The 15,716-nt window shown below is 39.2% G+C and overlaps 1 protein-coding gene across 3 annotated transcripts in view; it reads left to right on the forward strand.

Annotated features, from left to right (window-relative positions):
- Window positions 1–1,160: 1,160 nt before the first annotated feature.
- The window catches only part of FRS2 (fibroblast growth factor receptor substrate 2), a 117,667-nt gene continuing 103,111 nt past the window's right edge, over window positions 1,161–15,716 (forward strand). For all 3 annotated transcript variants that reach the window (XM_059936462.1, XM_059936461.1, XM_059936460.1), the window contains exon 1: window positions 1,161–1,291. The gene's annotated coding sequence lies outside the window, so the exon portion shown is untranslated. The remainder of the gene's footprint in view (window positions 1,292–15,716) is intronic.

Consider the following 15,716-nt stretch of genomic DNA (forward strand, 5'->3'; position numbering starts at 1 on the left):
TTCCCCCTCCTTTCCCTGCCTGACGTCTGACTCTGGGTCCTCAAACTGTCTCAGCTCACAGCGTCACAAGTATCCAGGCTGGCCCCAGGACATTCTTTGTCTCACCTACCTTCATTTTTCCCATTGCAAAAACCTCTACTCTTTCTTTATTTCCTTAACTAACCTTTTCTATTGCCTATTGCTAACCCATAGTTTTTCAAATTACCCCCTGCTAGAGTGACTCCACTGGAGGAAAAACTGTTCCTGTTAATGATGAGGCATGAGAATTGTTGATTTTTACCCAGTCATACGTTGGTACTAGGTACACCACTGTTTATCAAGCATTTTTATTTTGAATTCCCGTAACAATCCAGAGATGATTATATATGTGCATACACACAAACACACATCAAATATATCAAATATATTACAAATGAGGAAACAGGCTTGGAGAGGTCAAGCAACTTGCCCAGGCTGAAAAAGTAAAAGTATTAAATAACAGGATCCAGGCAGTAAGATTCCAGAGTCTCCCAGCTCTTGGCCTCAAGTGATGATGCAATATAGGAATATAATTTGGTTCCTGCCCTTGAAGAACTTAAAAATCGTGTTAGGGATAAGTGAAATTTATACACACAACATGAGTTAAAATAAAATCAAGAACCGAAGTTTGTGGTGTTGGGTTTGGTTTCCTCCTCTGCAAGACGTAGATAATACCACCAACCTCAAGGGATTTGAGGACGATTAGCTGAGTGAAGCACCGAAGCGCTTAATACAGTGTGTATCACGCAGTTAGCGGTCAATAAATGTTAACTATCATTATTTTTAAAGGAGGTAGATTGGAGTGGTAAGAATACTGGAGAGAGTCGGAGGGCGGGTGTAGGCGCTGGATCCTTGCACCTAAATTTTCTGAGCCCCGGTTTCCTCCTCTGTACAATCAGGTGGCCTGAGTGGAACACGTCGAAGAGCTGTAAAGGATACAGCCGGAGTTTGGGGAAACGAGGGGCCAAGGGGCAGAAAGGGTTAGCGACCAGCCCGGGGGCGGACTTGCGGGAGCCCTCGGAGAGGCCCCGCCCCGCTCCGCCCCGCCTCGGAGGCCCTGGCAGCTCCAGCCCGGGAGCAGTTCCGGTGCCAAAACCCTTCCCTCCCCCGCTCCCCCGGAAGTGCTTTTCCAGGGTTCGGGCCGGAGAGAGGCCTTGTAGGTACAGACGCTGAGGCTCGGTCGGCTCCGAGGAGGGGCTCCTGCCCGGGTGGGAGTCCGGGGTTCCGCGCCCGCCAACCCGCGCCTTGCCCCCTCCCAGCTCCCGGGCCGACGGTGAGTGGCCGGCGGAGTGAACTGTGACGGCCGCGGGCCGCGTCGGGGCTGGCGCTCTCGGGCCCCCGCTGCCCGCTCCGGGCTGCGGGCTGGGCTGTCGGGGTTCGAGAAAGGGGGTTGTCGACCGCCGCGGTCTTCGCCCAGCCCGCGGGGCGGGAAGGAGCGGGCGGTGGGGCCGTGGGATGGGCGGGGCGGAGCCGGGGAGGGGGTTCCAGGAGCTGTTGTTGCTGTTGGGACTTGAAAGTAAGAATGGGCTGGGCCTCCGTCCATCCAACCCCCTTATTTCTGCTCCCCCAGATCGTCGCGCTGCCTCTCGGATTTGGTTTTCTCTGTCCGACCCGGGTCTGGGAATCTGGACGTCAGACCCAGTCTTGGGCTCTAGTTCCCGACTTCCGCGACCTCTGGGTCTGTCCTCGGGCTCAGTAATTAGCTGGGGTCCCAGAGGTGGTGTCTCCTTGGTCCCAGGGCGGGGCGAATCGTGTGTAGATGCCGGAGATATTTTGCAAGGCTTTCCATCTAGACCCGCTTAGGGGTTGCCTACGGTCGATTTGGACTGCGCTTGGGACGGGTTCTGGATTCGTAGGTCAGTGTGGCACCACCGTGCCTCCGATGATCTTTACTCACTCGAAAGCTTACTCAAGCTGTTGTTGAAGTCACTTCTTAAAAAAACAACTTGCTTGAGGAAAATCGGGAGCTCAGGTAAATTCCCTTATTTTCTTGGCAAACGTAAAAAATGATGCTTTCTCTAATCTACATTCCTAATTCTGTGGCTCTAAGAAGTCGCAGTTGGTTGATGAGTTTAGTCTGCGTTTGTTGCACGAATTTACTGCAAACGGTTGGAGAATTATTACGCCCCCTCTTTCCCGAAGTTTGTATACTTGGAATTGTCATTTTCCTTAACAGTTCATATTTGGAATTGTCATTTTCCTTAACTTTTAAAGAAAAATTGTTCTTGGTAACTCCAAGGAGGTTCTTTAGACTGTTAAGCTGTTCCTGCAATGCAGAGGTTCACACAGGTGGGCAGAAGTGTTTTGGTTTTTGTCTTTTGTTGTTGTTGTTGTTTTTAAATTTATAGTATGAGGTGTTTACTTCGGATAAATTGAGCATTTCCTAGAGGAGAAAGTGATGTAGGTAGTTGTTTTTAGTGAACAGATTTTAGGTAATAAACTACTCCTGAAAGGTTTGTAGGAAATAGGATTTTCCACATTTAATGGTGATTTTTAAATTATGATCATAAGGGAGTGCAGTTACTGCAGATTTTGACTACCAGTAGATGACCATTGCAGTGTAAAGTATATGCACACCACCTTTGTGAAACCAGTGACACTTGCCTGCACTTCTCATCTTGTGCTTATATTAGGACTTATGCTGTAGTTTTTTGGGGGTACTTATCTCATTTTCTCACCTCCCACCACTGGAAGGGGAGGTAGTCTCATGAATTAGGGAAAACAGACTGAAGTGACAAGTTCAGGGAGCTCTCTTATGCAAAAGAAGGTTTATTTCAGGGTTGTTGATCTTCAACAGGCAAAGGGTGGATGATTTTTAAAGTCCCTGGAAAAAATTGTGGAGTGGAGATTAGTTGCTCAACTTTTAGATTTAGATGAAAACTGTAGATTCTTAGCTATTTGAAATGCTCTAATTGTTTAGAGCCTATGGTTGGAATATTGGAATTGAGAGAATCTGGAAACGGAGTCAAGTTAGATACGGTTGTGGATCTGTACTGAAGGTATGATAGTTAATGTGTTTTGAAGGGAAGGATTTCAAGAATTGTAAGAACAGAAAAAGGTAATTGGGGAAAATCAGATACCCTTAGTAAATTTAGTTATGTTTAGTTCAACAGATACTGAACATTTACATTGGAGATTATATCATTCAAGTCAATTCAACAGATATTGCTATGTTAGGCATCAGGCTATGTTAGGCAACCATGTAGGAGCAAGTAAAGATACAGCCCTTACAGCTAAGCTTCATGTTTTTGGCAATAATTTTTTTAAGGTTTGTCAGAAATCATGAAGAGCGTATTAAATATTTAGGCATATTAAAATATTTTTCTAATTGGAGGTGAGTTCTTTGTGCTTCATGAAAATCACTGCTAGGCATTATAGGATGCAAAGATTAAATCTTGGGTCTTTAGGAATTTGAAATCTAGAAGGGGATGTCAGATATTTGTATAAAAATTTACAGCATATAGAAATATACATTAAGACTACATGAGTGGTTTGATCTAAAGTTTGGAGTTGTATGAAAGGAAAATGGATTCATTCTTAGAGTAAAATGGAAAGTGGTGGAGGTATAGGTATATTATATATATATATAATACTTATAAAGTTAGTTCTGAAGCTCTTATTTATTGAACATTTAGTGTATACCAGGCTCTATGCTAGTTGCTTTACATACATTTTCTAAGCCTCATAACAACATCTAAGCATATTTCTTAATAATGAGGGCACTGATACTTAAATAAGTAACTTACCCGGGCTATGTAGCTAGCAGGTAACTGAGCCCCAATTTGAATCCAGGTCTGCCTGGTGCCAAAGCCTGTGTGTTTTCGCTACAGCATGCTGCCTTGCAATAAACCAGCAGCCTGAGTTCAACACTGCAGAGGGTAAGACTTTTCTAAGACAAAAGTGTAGGGGCTGGGAGTAGGTGGATGAAGAAAGCTTTTTAAATAAAGGGAATGATGTGAGCACAGATGTGGAGGTGGGAAGGTTCATTGTGTCCTCAGAGGAAAGTTAGTGGACCAGATTACTTAGAATATAGGGTTCATTTTTGGGAATAAGAGATGAGGTTTGAAATTTAAATTGGGGCTGGATTGTGGAACATGTTTAAGTGCTGTATTTAGGAGTATTTGGGAAGTAATGAGAAACTACCAAGGTCTAATAGTGTAGTGTGTAGAATGATTTGTTGTAGACAGCCGACTTTCAATAGAGTATAAATAATAGGCAAGGGCAGTGGTGTTGGTATGATTTACTAGGTGGGTGGGAGGAGGGATTGTTGGGAAAGGTTTGGAGGAAGTGGAGGTTGAAGATTACACTCATTTTAAGTGTGGGTGATGGCAGTGGTGGTACTATTACTAGAAATATGGACAAGAAGGTGCATAATGAGATCAGTTTTGAATATGGTGAGTTTTTTATATACTTGCCAAACACTGGAAATGCTCAGAGGTTTTTGGAAATATGGGTTTGTAGTTCATGAGAGAGGTCAGTGCTAGGCATATATTAAACATGTGTGTAGAGAATAATGTAAACAGATGTATTAGTTGAATCTGTATATGAAGATGAAAGAGCCAAGGGAAAGTTTAGATGGAAAGAAAAAAAAAACACCCTTTATTTTAGATGGCATCTATTTAAAACAGAAGGAAAAGACACTAAATAGATAATTTTATTCAATGGGTAAAAAACTTGATAGTCTGTATACTGCTCACTCACATTGCAGATTCAGATGGAGTAGAAAAGAATCCGATCATTGAAAATCTAATTGGGAAACAAAACTTTCTTGCCGTTGCTAGTAAGAATACTGTGCTATCATTACTCTATTTCAGAGAGGAAGAACTATTTCAGACTCATTTGGTTCAGGGTGTTAGTCTTTGGTTACTGTAGAGCTGTTTGGTCGTTCCTTTTGGACATTGGCAAGTGATATGGAAGCAATTCTCTGATATAGTATTCTCTTTATTTATATGTATGACTTTCAGTTTTGGTTTCAATATCAAGAACTTCTGATTATTCAAAGATAATTTTTGTGCCTCCTGTTACTGCTGGCTGCTAATAGTGCTTTTCATAGAAAATGGTATTTAATTACATATTTTTCTTTCAACTCTTTTATAAGTACTTTTGATTAACATGAGTAGTTTTGTCTCTAATATTTGGACTATCCTAGAGAGATAGAATGATAAGACACTCTTTATCCATCGTATAATGATACATATATAAAAACTATATATTTTAATTTGGAAACTAAGAACTATAGATTTACAGAACTTCGTGTGGTTTTCTGTTTAGATATTTAAGGGAACCTGTGTATCAGTGTATAAAAGATTGTAATTATTTGCAGAATGAGGCTTAGAGTTGTAACTTTTTGAGGGCAAGTTGATTATTTTTAGACTCAGTTACCATGGAAGTGTTTATTTCCTTCTTGATCATTCATACATTCCTTTTGTTTTTAGGAATATGGCTTTCACTCTGTGAAAGCCAGGCACTTGGGAACACGGAGGAGTCCTGTGTCGGTGTTGTCGGAGGCAGGGGTTTGTGTGTGCTTTGTCTGGGCTGGTTAGCTTAGTTGCTGTGAGCCTGCTATTCATGAGGCAAAGGTCAGGAGTTCCATTTAGCTTTAGTCTGAGTGATGGCCAGGGAGTACACCTCTCACTCCTGCCAGCTGTCTTGGAAATTCCTCGGTTGTCCTTGGTCACAAAGGTGACTGGATTGGGATGGATCTTTTTACCACTGGAAGAATATTAGAGGAAATTTAGCATGATGGTTAGGAACTCTGACTCTGGAATCAGACAGACCCGTGTCAAAATTCTTGGTCTGTGACCTTGGGAGAGTCCCTAAACCCCTCCAAGCCTCGATTACCTCATTATTGAATAGGTTAATATTTGGTTTGGGCATGTGCTACCATTGCTTTCTTTTTCCAAGTGGGAGTTAGCTGCTTAGACCCGTGGTTCCCAAATGTGGGACTGTGGAGCGGTGTCAGTCCACGACAGAGTTTTCACTTGTCTGAAGTGAAATGAGAATGAGTGAACTTCTCATAAACCTACACTTACTGAATTTAGAAGATAATATTTTTTTTTCTAAAATTATCTCTTACCATTTTTGGTATAAGCATATTAGATTTTTTTTAATGAAATAATGGTGATAGTAATTGGTAGTTATTTTCTTTTTAAATGTCTTTGGCAGAATAAAAGTTGGCAACTCTGTGTTCGTTCCCCCCCGCCCCCCACCTTTTTTGTCCCCTAAAGATTACAACTTTGTGAAATCTGAAAATCTTGGTTTAAACAGAGCCAGGAGATTGGGGGGGGTAGTATTCATCCAACATATTTATGCATATTCAAGTTAGGTTTGGGGTACATTCTACCCTTCAACTACTCTACAGTGGCTGTATTGTGATTCTCACCTCCATTGCATCTAATTTTGTCAAGTTTTACATTAATACTTACAGCACATTTCAAGGAGCAGTTCAGATTGTTTTCAGTTGAGTTCAAACAAGTTGCTCCAAATTATTTGTTTAAAGCTGTGTTTCTCAACCGGAGTCCCATGAGGAGACCAGCGAACCGTGGGGGCCGCTGCTGTAAGTCATCCTCTGTTGATGAGCCAGGAAGACAAATACCTCGCCTTTGACATAGTGAAGTAGCAGAAAGTGGCTTTCCTTTTCACCTCTCCTGCAGGATCGTTGAAGCTAGAGTGAGAAAATCTTCGTTTAATATAGAAAGTAAACCTTGTACATATATTGGTATTCAGAATGCTTTCTAGAGAAAGAGAATAGTTCAGTACTTTGCATAATGGGTTATGTAAGTGGAGCCCCAGAAGTCCTCCTGAGGACACAAAACAATTATTAGCATAAGTGTTTATTGAAATTGCATTCAGCTGTTTAGATGAGAAGCTTATTGACCCCCTGGTTCACTTAGAGTTGGGGGAAAACTTAAGTTGCAGACCTAGCCTAAGTGACTGTTAAATTAAGGCTTAACATTTGTTTCCTTTTAATGTTTTTGGTTAGGTAATTTTAAAAATTCGAGTGCTATAGAAATACTTAATTTGTGTTAGAATGCCTAAAGCAAAATGTTCAGGTTAAGCTGAAACAGCTTAGGCCCTCTGTCCTTTAATTTTAAAGACAGTGGAGGTTTGCTGCTTTAGATATTAAGGATGCTATTGTTTTATAGAGTTTTGTTGTACATCATTGTTTCTGTTAAATTAAAAAATCATGTAGAATTCATTTATTTTAAGAATGCTTAAATTTTTCCTCCTAAGTGCTGCCGACAGCAGAAATGAATGGTATGTTCAGAAGTCTGGAGGTGCGGCCCAGAGTGTCCTGCTATAAGTAGAAAATTTCATGATGCCTATAGCGTTTTGTTTTTAAAAATTCATATGAATTTTGCATTTTGCTATTTTATATGTATGTAAACAGTATTTTAAAGTACTGCCAACTAAAGTTGGTGCCCCCAAGAAGGGTCATGTGTTCATCCTGTGGATTTTTGTATCCTTTTGATGTGGCTTGTATTACAATTTAGTAGCACTGTGCTTAACTATTTAATTTTGGCTCATTAAAAAAAAAATCCTGTGTTCTGATGGTTTTGGTGAGACATGGGAGATGGTGAAGAGATCCTCGCACTTTCTGCATATTTCTTAACAAACAGCAAACTATTTTAAAATACTACTAAGGAGCTGTAGTTTCATAGAAATAAAATGACTTTGAAAGGAAATTTAATAATTATAAAAGTAAGAACATCTGAAAATTTAAGATTATTCAATTATCAGTATATTTTAATGTTATAAAAATATAGCAGCATTGTCTAATAAACTTACTGCAGTGATGGAAATATTCTGTATCTGCATTATTTAATATAGTGGACCTCAAATGGCTACTGAGCACTTAAATGTGTCTAGTGTTAACAGAGGAACTGAATTTTAAATTTTATTTAATTTTAATTAACTTTAAGTGTGAACAGCCCCTTGTGGCTACTGTATTAGTGCTGCCCTCTAGGATTAGGAACACAAGAGGGAGAAGAGAGGTTAGGAATCTTCGTGCCACCCCTCAGCTCAGTTATAGGCAACGATTAGGCACTCAATAGGTAGTTGTTAAATAGAATAATGAATCTTTTTAAATTCTTTCAATTTTAAATACCAAAGTCTGGGACATATTCTAGATTTTTAGGGAATGATGACTAGCCTTTTGGTTTTTTTCTTGTGTTGATTTTTAAGATTTACTTTTATTACAAAAGCATATAGGATAATAAATGTGCAACTTAAATAATTATAATATGAACTACCATGTACCACTAACTAGCTTAAACAGTAGAACACTGCCTCTTTGAAGCCCCTTTGTACTTCTCACCACTTGTGTTCTCTGACATGCTTCCTAAGTAACCGCCATCTGAATTTTGTGTTAATCATTCCCTTGCTTTTCTTTTTTAATTTTGGTGAATGTATTTTTAAAAAATCCATTTTCCTCTCTCTTCACATTTGGAAGTTAAATTCTGTGTAGTTTTCCTTTATCTTAGTTCTCCCTGACTCCCAACAAATTAGATATTATTGTTGTTTTAAACACTGTTGCTTTGATTTGCCTATATATTTACAAGTGTCTTTGCTCATTTCCATTTGCATCTCAGACTTCCTGTCTGGGATCTGGGATCAGATCATTTTCTCTCTGCCTGAATATCCTTTAGAGGGTCTGTTGTTGAAAAACTTTTTATTTGTTTGAAAGCACCTTAGTCTTATTCCTGAAGGTCGCTTTTCTGAATGTGCATTCAATGCTAGCAATTATTTTTTTCTTTATTATAGATCTTATTCCATTTTCTTCTGGCTTTTATTGCTGTTGAAAAATTGGTAATTCATGTAATTTGTCATTCCTTTAGAGATACAGTTGGCCCTCCATATCTGCAGGTTCTGCATCCTTGGATTCAACCACCTATGGGTTGAAATATTCGGAAAAAAATTCTAGAAAGTTCCAAAAAGCAAAACTTGAATTTGTTGCATGTTGGCAACTATCTATATAGCATTTCCACCGTATTAAGTATTAGAAGAAATCTAGAGTATACAGGAGGACATGCATGGGCTATATGCAAATACTCACAATTTTATATAAGGCACTTGAACATCGGAGGGGTATCCTGTGGCGTCTTGGAACCGTTCCCGTTTGGATAACCGAGAGACGACTGTATCTGTTGTTTCATTATAGCTAGTTTTAGAATATTTTCTTTGTCCTTGGTGTTCTGCACTTTCATTTTGATATGTCTAGAAGATGGTTTCTTTTATTTATCATGCTTGGTATTCAGTAGGCTTTGGAATCTGAAGATTGGTGTCTTTCAGCAATTTTGGAGAACTGTTGGCCATTTTCTCCTCAGATTTTATTTTCTATACTTTCTATCTGAAACTTGTATTTGAAGTATGTTAGATCTTTTTACTCTATCCACCAGGCCTCTTAACCTGTTTTTTATATTTTCCATTTCTGTATTTTTCTGTATTGTGTTCTGGATAATTAGTATCTTTTCTTCCAGTTAGCTAATTCTCACTTCAGCTTTGTTCACCTGTTTTTTTGAATTTTTTCACTTTATTTTAACAATTATATCAATTTTTTTTTTATTGTGGTAAAATATACATAAATAGAATTTACCATTTTAACCATTTTAAAGCGTACAGGTCAGTGACATTAAGTATATTCACATTGTTGTGCAATTATCACCACTGTCCATCTCCAGGACTTTTTTCATCATCATAAACTTCATGAAGTCGGTACCCATTCAATGATAAGTCCCTGTTCCCTCTTCACCCAGCCCCTGGCAACAACTATTTTACTTCTATGAATTTAACTATTCTAGGTACCTCATATACGTGGATCATACAGTATTTGTCCTTTTGTCTGGCTCATTTCACTCAGCATAATGTCTTTAGGGTTCATCTGTGTTGTACCATGTTTACTGAGTTTCTAAAAATTTCCATTTACTATGTTTTTTTAATCTCTAGAAGTTCCATTCAGTTCCTTTTTAAGATTGTTTATCCTTTTTTTGTAGTTATTCCTTTTTTAGTCATGTTCTCAAGATATCTTTTATTTCTTAAAAATCTATTAAATATACTTATTTTATATTTGTCTGATAATTCCAGTATATGAAGTCTTTTTTTTTTTTTTTTAATAAACTTATTTATTTATTTTTTATTTTTGGCTGCATTGGGTCTTCGTTGCCATGTGCGGGCTTTTTCTAGTTGCGGTGAGCGGGGGCTGTTCTTTGTTGCGGTGCGCAGGCTTCTGATTGCGGTGGCTTCTCTTGTTGCGGAGCACGGGCTCTAGGCATGTGGGCTTCGGTAGTTGTGGCACCTGGACTCAGTAGTTGTGGCTTGCGGGCTCTAGGGTGCAGGCTCAGTAGTTGTGGTGCATGGGCTTAGTTGCTCTGCGGCATATGGGATCTTCCCGGCCCAGGGCTCAAACCCTTGTCCCCTGCATTGGCAGGCGGATTCTTAACCACTGTGCCACCAGGGAATACAGTATCTGAAGTCTTTGCAGATGTGATTCTGCTGTTTGTTTTGCTGGCTCTTGCTCATGGTGCTGTGTTTTCCTAATTTGTTTTGTAATTGGACTGTGAAGTTCCTTAGAACTTTCTATTAATTTTGCAGAGTGATTTTTAAAAAATAGTATATAGCTTAGAGCTTTTAAGTAACCCCCTGGAAATTAGTATCCTGTGTTCTTAAACTTTTTATTTTGAAATAATTTCTAACTTATAGTAAAGTTGCAAGAGTGATATAGTAGCCTCTTAGACCCTTTACCTGTATTAACCAATTTTTAACATTTTGCCATATTTGTCTTGTGGCACACACACACATTATTATTTATTTTTGTGAACCATTGAAGAGTATGTTGCATGCCTTTTTTACTTCTTAATACCCCAGGGTGTATTTTCTAAGGATAAGGTATTCTTTTATGTAATCACAGTACCGTTATCAAATTCCAAAATTTAACATTGATACATACTTTAGTCTGCGTACACTTTATATTCCAATTCTGTAAATTTGATCATATCTTGTATTTGGTTGTCCTTTCTTTTTAGTCTCCTTTAAAGTGGAAGAGTTCCTTAGCTTCTCTTTGTCTTTTATGCAGTTAAAGAATATAGGTAAGTTATTTTATAGAAAGTTTTTCAACTTGGATTTGCCTCATGATTTCAGGTTATTTATTTTCAGCCAGACTACTACAAAAGGTATGTGTCCCTCTCAGGATGCCCGTGGGGATATACATATGTCCGTTTGCCCCTCATTAGCGATTTTAATTTTGGTCAGGGTGTTGACTGGTTTATTCACTGTATAGTTACTGTTTTTCCCCTTACAATTAATAAGCAACCTGCAGGGAGATCCTAGCGTCGTGTTTTGCTTTTTCTTAATGAAAAGCTAAGTACAGTAATAATATATCTTTTCATTTGTATAGTGCTTTCTAGTTTGCCAAGCATTTTTTTTTTTTTTTTTTTGGCTGCGTTGGGTCTTTGTTGCCATGTGGGCTTTCTCTGGTTGCAGCGAGTGGGGGTTACTCTTCGTTGTGGTGCGTGGGCTTGTCATTGCGGTGGCTTCTCTTGTTGCGGAGCACGGGCTCTAGGCGCGCAGGCTTCAGTAGTTGTGGCATGAGGGCTCAGTAGTTGTGGCGCACAGGCTTAGTTGCTCTGCAGCATGTGGGATCTTCCTGGACCAGGGCTCGAACCTGTGTCCCTTGCCTTGGCAGGCAGTTTCTTAACCACTGTGCCACCAAGGAAGCCCCTGCCAAGCACTTTTATACACACCTTGTTTATTGCTTTCTTTAAAAAAAATTGCTTTTATTGTACTTCATTCTATTGTGTTTTTTACAAATCAAAGGTTTGTGGCAACCCTTTGTTGAGTAAGTCTGTTGGCGCTATTTTTCCAGTAGCATTTGCTTGCTTCATGTCTCTGTGTAACGTTTTGGTAATTCTCACAATATTTCAAACTTTTTCATTATTATTTGTTATGGTGATTTGTAATCAGTGATCTTTGATGTTAACTACTATGACTTTCTGAAGGCTCAGATGATGGTTAGCGTTTTTTAGCAATAAAGGTTTTTTTTTTTAAGGTGAACAACTTTTTATTGAAGTATGGTTGATTTAAAGTTTTTAAATTCAGGTATGTACATCGGTTTTTTTTAGATGTAATGCTGTTGTACACTTCATAAACTACAGGATAGCATAAACATAACTTTTACATGCACTGGGCAACCAGAAAAATTTGTGTGACTCGCTTTATTGTGGTGGTTTGGAACTGAACCTGCAGTATGTCTTAGGTATGCCTGTATTTTATGATCTTATTTTAATCTTTATGGAAATAGTACCTATTTTATAGTTCTGGAAACTAAGACTCAGAAACATAGCTAGCTAGTAAGAGGTAGCATTGGAATTCAAACCCTTGTTTTCTGAAGTTTTTTTTCTTTAACTAGCTACAGTTGCTTTTTAAAAAAAATTTATTTTTATTTATTTATTTTTGGCTGCGTTGGGTTTTCGTTGCTGTGCACTGGCTTTCTCCAGTTGCGGTGAGCGGGGGCTACTCCTCGTTGCTGTGCGCGGGCTTCTCACTGCGGTGGCTTCTCTTGTTTTGGAGCACGGACTCTAGGTGCGCGGCCTTCAGCAGTTGTGGCTCGCGGGCTCTAGAGTGCAGGCTCAGTAGTTGTGGCACATGGGCTTAGTTGCTCCGCAGCATGTGGGATCTTCCCAGACCAAGGCCTGAACCCGTATCCCCTGCAGTGGCAGGCGGATTCTTAACCTCTGCGCCACCAGGGAAGCCCTACAGTTGCCTTTTAAGTTGGTAGATAGACTGTTAACTCAGGGCATGGTCTATGTCTTGTTTACTGTGTTGTCAGTACTTCAGACTGTTGAATGAATAAATAACATATAGACATGAGTTGCTATCTGACTTAAGGGTCTTATATGGTAGTAGTTCTAATGTAACTGTATTACTTATTCACATATTTTATATTTATATATAAATATAGGTATATGTATAATGTGTAAGTATATATAGGTATATGATAATGTACATAATTACTTAGAGCTTAAAGCTTGTGTAGAAGGATTTTCTGATGCTTTGCATAACTGTAGCTAAGAGTTATTTCAGATTAAGAAGTTAATGGATTTGCACATAGCGAAGAAAATTTAGCTTTCTTTTTCTTGGCCACGCCACACGGCCTGTGGGACCTTAGTTTCCTGACCAGGGATTGAACCTGGGCCTTCAGTAGTGAGAGTGTGGAGTCCTAACCACTGGACCTCCGGGGGATTCCCCCAAATTTGGCTTTCGTAAAGGCATTAGGTGATAAAGATCAGTGAGGCAGATTTTCTGATATTAGTTCAATTCTTTTTCTAATTGTTAAACTAGTCTTGAAGATTTTGCTGATCGGAGGAAATGACTTAAAGTTTTTCTAAGGTCAACTTTTTCACCGATACTAGAATGTAGTGTTGGTTAATGTAATCTTTTGACCTGGTGAATTGGTAGAAGCTGGGCCCTATCCACATTCACCTTTTTTTCCGCTCTTACTTTCTACTTTCTACCTCCCGTTCTTGGTTAAAACTGGAGGGACTTAGGCATAGAACCTTGGTTAGAACACGAATTCATCCCTCGGCTTCAGTTATTGGGAGCCTACTAGCTATCAGGAACCATGCTGGGGGGCTTCCCTGGTGGTGCAGTGGTTGAGAATCTGCCTGCCAATGCAGGGGACACGGGTTCGAGCCCTGGTCTGGGAAGATCCCACATGCCGCAGAGCAACTAGTCCCGTGAGCCACAACTACTGAGCCTGCGCGTCTGGAGCCTGTGCCCCGCAACAAGAGAGGCCACGACAGTGAAAGGCCCGCGCACCGCGATGAAGAGTGGCCCCCGCTTGCCGCAACTAGAGAAAGCCCTCGCATAGAAATGAAGACCCAACACAGCCAAAAATAAATAAATAAATTAATTAATTAAAAAAAAAAAAGAACCATGCTGGGTGCTGAGGTTAAAATGGTGAATTCAGATAGATGTGGTTGTTGTCATGGAGCACAATCCAGAGGTGATGAACTCTTATATCCCTTTGTATTAGTCATTTATATATTTAAATTGAATATATGTAAGAAAATCTTATTTATATCTGCCGAAACTTTTCTGGCAAGGGAGAAAATTCTGAGGACTCTTACTTAATGTATTATGTAAGTATAAGGTTTGAGACTGAAAACTACTCAGTTAAGCATGTTCTGAAAATTGACTGATAGCTTTAATTTAAATTGAAGCCTTTTATTAAAGCCTGACCTAAGTAAATTACGTTCAGTATAAAGACTGCCATTTGCTTCCTATGGGGTTTTATGAATAGTTACTAGGAGTAGTGTCTTGGAAGTCATATATTACACGGCTCTTTTACATTCCCTTGTCTCCCACTCCCTCAAAAAAGTTTAATGTTATACATGCAAGTGCATATATATTTTTTTAACTTTTATTTTGAGGTAGAGATTTATAGAAAGTTGCAAAAATAGTATAGCCCTGTGTACTCTTCACTCAGTTTCCCCACAGTGACATCTTAGATAACTATCATACAATAGGAAAATGAGGAAATTGATATTGGGACGTTACTGTTGACTAGAATACAGGCCATGTACAGATATCACCTACATTTCTGTGTGTGTTTGTAGTTCTGTGCAGTTTTATCCCATATACAGTTTTGTTTAATCGCTACCACAATCAAGATACAGAACTGTTCCATCGCCACAGAACTCCTTAGTGCTACCTCTTTGTATTCACAGCCCATCCCCCCATCACTAGTTTTGTCATTTTGAGAATGCTGTAAGAATGCAATTATACAGTGTGTAATCTTTTGAGATGCATGTTTTAAAAATATAATTTGTTTTAATTGTAAGTGTAAAATAACATTTCAGAAAGGTTAGATGGTAGAAAAAACAGATTTTGAATCTACCACTTTAATACAGTCATTATTTGGTGTTTTTTTTACGTCCCGTTTTTATGATGTTTTATATCATAGTGTATGCTCAATTTTGTTTGCTTTTTAAAAAAATTTTTTTATTTTTTGGCTGCACTGCGTGGCATGTGGGATCTTAGTTCCATGACCAGGGATCGAACCTGTGCCCCCTGCAGTGGAAGTGTGGAGTCTTAACTACTGGACTGCCAGGGAATTCCCTTGTTTGCTTTTTTAAAATTTTCTAATTTTTAAAAGTTTTTTTAAAAAATTTTATTTATTTTGGGCTGTGTTGGGTCTTAGTTGCTGTGCATGGGCTTTCTCTAGTTGCGGCGAGCAGGGGCTACTCTTCGTTGCAGTGTGTGGGCTTCTCATTGCGGTGGCTTCTCTTGTTGCAGAGCATGGGCTTTAGGTGTGTGTGCTTCAGTAGTTGTGGTGCACGGGCTCAGTAGTTGTGGCTTGCAGGTCAGTAGTTGTGGTGCATGGGCTTAGGTGCTCTGCAGTATGTGGGATTTTCCTGGACCAGGGATCGAACCCATGTCCCTTGCATTGGCAGGTGGATTTTTAACCACTACACCAACGGGGAAGTCCCTCGTTGTTTGCTTTTTTGTTGTTGTTGTTTGCTTTTTTAAACTTAATATTATATTAAGTATTTCCTGTGTTATCATCATACTTAATTTTTGCTATTATAAGAAACGTTGCAGAAAACACCCAAGAGTATATATTTTTTTCATATTTTTAGTTATTTCCTTATAGCAGATTCCCAGGTGTGTGATACTGAGCCAAAGGATATGAAGGCTTATTA

Source organism: Balaenoptera ricei, chromosome 10 (assembly GCF_028023285.1).
Source record: "Balaenoptera ricei isolate mBalRic1 chromosome 10, mBalRic1.hap2, whole genome shotgun sequence".
NCBI classification, from domain to species: Eukaryota; Metazoa; Chordata; class Mammalia; order Artiodactyla; family Balaenopteridae; genus Balaenoptera; species Balaenoptera ricei.